The 5,000-nt window shown below is 33.1% G+C and overlaps 1 protein-coding gene across 1 annotated transcript in view; it reads right to left on the bottom strand.

Annotated features, from left to right (window-relative positions):
• Positions 1-4,246: 4,246 nt before the first annotated feature.
• Positions 4,247-5,000, bottom strand: part of LOC144972622 (lysosomal alpha-glucosidase-like) — a 117,924-nt gene continuing 117,170 nt past the window's right edge. Inside the window, exon 21 of the transcript XR_013645384.1 lies at positions 4,247-4,585. The gene's annotated coding sequence lies outside the window, so the exon portion shown is untranslated. The remainder of the gene's footprint in view (positions 4,586-5,000) is intronic.

The following is a 5,000-nucleotide window of genomic DNA, read 5'->3' on the forward strand; positions in this document are numbered from 1 at the left end:
ATTTGTTTTTCGCCCTTTTCCCCCCATGTTTTTCATTCAAAAACCCTTTAGGCCTATATTGAAATATAAAACAATAATAATAATGTTCAAAATTGGATAGTAAGTAGAGAATACAAATTTAATGTGCCCCCATTGGAAAATGGATTTTGTTTCTCTTTCCTTGTGGATAGTTATTTTTTCCTCTCCTTAATTAGTTTTTCAAATTATGAATTTTTAATGCGATTGTTCACTTTGATTTCCCAAATTTTAAGAAGCTAAATAGTTAATAAAATATTTTGATTACTTCCTTCTTTTATTTTACTAACTTACTTACTATGGCTATTATTATCATCATCATCATTATTATTATTATTATATATTATTATTATTATTATTATTATTATATTATTATTATTATTATTATATTATTATTATTATTATTATTATTATTATTATTATATTATTTGAAACCATTCAAAATATAAATAAATTCATGTTGACATGTTGTGACATCAATATTCTACAAAATGCCCTATTTGTGTCATTTTTTTTTTTTACCGAAAAAAAACAACAAAAGCGATGAAAAATTGTGAAAAGGCGGCGACTTTCAATGCTAGCATCCAAAATTGGCACTAAATAACGGACAAACATGTATAGGCCTAGCCTCCCACCTCCATGGCCTATCCTAGCCTATTGGAGATCCCAAGATTTGTTTTTCGCCCTTTTCCCCCCATGTTTTTCATTCAAATACCCTTTAGGCCTATATTGAAATATAAAACAATAATAATAATGTTCAAAATTGGATAGTAAGTAGAGAATACAAATTTAATGTGCCCCCATTGGAAAATGGATTTTGTTTCTCTTTCCTTGTGGATAGTTATTTTTTTCCTCTCCTTAATTAGTTTTTCAAATTATGAATTTTTAATGCGATTGTTCACTTTGATTTCCCAAATTTTAAGAAGCTAAATAGTTAATAAAATATTTTGATTACTTCCTTCTTTTATTTTACTAACTTACTTACTATGGCTATTATTATCATCATCATTATTATTATTATTATTATTATTATTATTATTATTATTATTATTATTATTATTATTATTATTATTATTATATATTATTATTATTATTATTATTATTATTATTATTATTATTATATTATTATTATTATTATTATTATATTATTATTATTATATTATTTGAAACCATTCAAAATATAAATAAATTCATGTTGACATGTTGTGACATCAATATTCTACAAAATGCCCTATTTGTGTCATTTTTTTTTTTTTACCGAACATGTTGTTTTAATTGTTTGATTTTTGTAAAACTAGCGGAAAATTTTTGGCAAATTTTGCTATTTTGATGGCAAATTTTACCATTTTTATGGCAAATTTTGGCGTTTGAAATGGCAAAAAACCGCGGGGACGGGTTATAGTGGAGTCATTCTGCCTAAGGCAAGGGTGTGTCTAATCCACCTCCATCGTCTTCTTCCTATTTCCTCTCCCACTGGTTTCTGCTGTGTTCTTTTCCATACTTCTTCGTTCTTAATTCTATTCATCCATTTTATTCTAAGTAGCTTACGCATGTTTACGAAAATCTGTATCCTCCTTTTACATGCCTGCGATGCATCCCAAGTTTCACATCCATACAGTAGGACAGACTTCACGTTTGAGTTGAAATGTCTTAGCTTTAGTCGAAGGAAGATATATCTTTAGTTCTCCAAACTCTGTTCAAAGATGCGAATGCAGTCTGTGCCTTTCCTATCCGTGCTTTCACCTCTGCTTCCTTACCTCCATCCTTGTCAATTATACTCCCGAGATAGCAGAAAGTGTCTATATCTTCAAATTCCTGATCTTTTACTTTGATCTGCCCCCTTTGATGCGTACCTATCCTTAAGACCTTTGACTTTGTAGGGTGAATTCTTAAACCAATTGATTCCGAGAGTCTGTTTATAATTGTGGTTTTTGCTTGCATCTGGTCCTGGGTGTGGTGCAGAAGAGCCAGATCATCTGCAAAATCCATATCATCCAACTGTGTCTAGGGGGTCCACTATATCCCATTTCTTCTCCCTTTGGAGGTTTCCTTCATTAGCCAATCAATGTCAAGGATGAACAGGAATGGTGAGAGCAAGCATCCCTGCTTGACACCAGTCTTAATTTCAAAGCTGTCAGTAAGATGATCTTCATGTACAACCCTGCAGCTTGATCCTTCATACATTTCCTTAATGAGGTTTTCTAACTTCTCAGGGAGTCCATAATGTGCCAGCATTTTCCACAATGTTGCTTTGTCAATAATGTCGGAAGCCTCCTCGTAATCCAGAAAGTTAACAATAAAATGTCGTCTGCAACACAAATCTACTAGAATTACTAAAAAGTTCTACGGGAATTACCATGTCCAACTACTCAACGTCATTTTTGCATGGTAAGTAGTCCCTCAAACCCATTGGGCCCATGGAGCTGGAGTTTATCCCGGTTTCTATAGCACGAAACAGACAATAGCAATTGCTTGCTACCCTTTGCTATGGACGCTAGTCTGTCGCAAAGTACTTTCCACCAGATCTAACAGACCCAGCCACCCAATCACTGCTGGGAGGTCAGAGAGGTTAGATAGACAGATAGATAGATAGATAGATAGATAGATAGATAGATAGATAGATAGATAGATAGATAGATAGACAGGTAGATATGGATGTATTAAAAAAAATACGAAATAAAAGTGCTCAATAGATAGATATATAGATGGATAGATAGATAGATAGATAGATAGATAGATAGATAGATAGATAGATAGATAGATAGATAGATAGATAGATAGATAGATAGATAGATAGATAGATAGATAGATAGATAGATAGATGGATGGATGGATGGATAGATAGATAAATAGATAGAAAGATAGATAGATAGATACGAGTAGATAGATAGATAGATGGATGGATGGATAGATAGATAAATAGATAGATAGATAGATAGATAGATAGATAGATAGATAGATAGATAGATAGATAGATAGATAGATAGATAGATAGATAGATAGATAGATAGATAGATGGATGGATGGATCGAATGTAGTCACAGCAGTGAGAGACTGGATTAACAAATGAATGGATATATGGTTAGATAGATCAAAAATAGACAGAGAGGAAGTCAGACATAAAGTGTAAAATACGAATTACCTACCAACGAGACGTACCTTTAACGTTGCCATTTTCCCAGTCAGTAGTTCATCTTTGGATAATGTCCTTAATCATCCCAAGAAATAGGTATTCGTGCAAATGTGTAAGCGTTGTTAGCTATCGGTAAAGATGAATAGTGACATCCTATCAATCTTACTTATGTGTTACGAGACGTGTCAATAGTCGGATTGTCTTGAAGTGAAATATGAACGTTATTAATAACCGACTTGCATTAACAAAACTTCTCTGTAAGATTGGATGTCGGTGTGGATGCGCGTTTTTCAAAACGTTCTCTCACTTCGAGCGAATGCTCGAAACAATATTGTAGAAGTTAGACAAAATTATACTTGAAATATTATGTTTATGTGTGTGTATGTGTGTGCGCGTGCGCGCGTGCGTGCGTGTCAACACCACATATCATGTGTATGTGTGTATGTGTGCGTACATATATACTAAAATTACCAGAATTAGGAAATCAAAGCTTTTTCCCTTTATTTTTGTAATTAAAAAAAAAGAATACCCCCCCCCCCCCCCCGCCCTTATTAGTTTGACATTACTTTTCCTTATAAGTTATACTGGTTAACCCGCCTCTCTGAGCCAATCTTTACTGAAAGAGTACTAATGGCCGTGGCTTTGAAAAAAGACTTCAAAATTCGTTGATTTGTTGTTTGTTTGTTTTTTGTTTTGTTTTGTTTTTGTTTTGATTTTTGTTGGGGTTCTTTTTTTTTGTGTGTGTGAGCGCTTGCAAAGCAGGTCCAAGACTAATCCACGTCCGCTTAGGCCTATGTTTTAGTCACTTGTGAGGAGGGTCGGACCCCCTTAAAAATTATTGGCCCTAGATGCACATTGTCGCGTCTATGTAGGAGATATGACAAGTAAGAATAGACAAATAGAAGTCAAATAGGTTCTCCAAAGACAGAAGTCGTCTGGTGCCTCTTTTAGCCTGCTATAGTTGGGTTAAAGTTCATGACAACTCGACAGATGGTAATAAAGTTTTAAGTTTAAAGAAATAGGTAGTAGAAGTGGTGGTCGATGTGGCACGTTATATATAGGGATTGATTAGGTTAATAAGATAAGTATTAATCCCCGTTAACCAGAAATACTTTAATATAAAATCAATAGAGTAGCCTCGCACAATAACATACAATTAAACACATAATTAAACAAAACAATAATAAGTTAGGCTATGGGTAAGTTAATTTTCCATTCTTTCACGTTCTGTTTCTCAATTTATTATTATTTGTTTCTTATCTGTTTTGTTGAGGTTGGCTGTGTTGGTGGCGACATTCCAATGACTGGTTGCGGCGTCACTTCGCTTGTTTACATTTGCTTATTTAATTCATGGTCATTCTATAGTTGTCCCAGTGAGCCACTTGATATCCCGATACCCAACTCCAGATTCAGCTCCAGATCAATGTGTAGCCAGATCTGTGAATATAAAGGAGCAAAACTTTGACTAGTTGCAAAGATTTGCTTTCCGTATGAGCAGTGATGTCGTAAGGATTTCAATTAACAAAGCTTTGTCAACACCACAGACTCATTTAATGTTAATAATAATTATTTTTAACGGGATATCGGTAGGCTAGTGGGATGAGAAAGTTAAGTAACAATGAGAGCATAAGAATCAATACATATAAATACATAATATTACTATAGCGCATTAGCGATAACACATTTTAAAATGCAATTCATGTAATGTAATTCATTCATTTGCAAGACATACATACATATACAATAGTATACACAAATATAGATATAGATAGTGAATGAAATAGTTTTGTTTATAGTAACACGAGTTATCAATTTTTGTCAATAACATGATTTATCAATTTCTGTTATTTTC

Source organism: Berghia stephanieae, chromosome 5, assembly GCF_034508935.2.
Source record: "Berghia stephanieae isolate SIO BIC M18660-M18661 chromosome 5, UCSD_Bste_1.3, whole genome shotgun sequence".
NCBI lineage: Eukaryota > Metazoa > Mollusca > Gastropoda > Nudibranchia > Aeolidiidae > Berghia > Berghia stephanieae.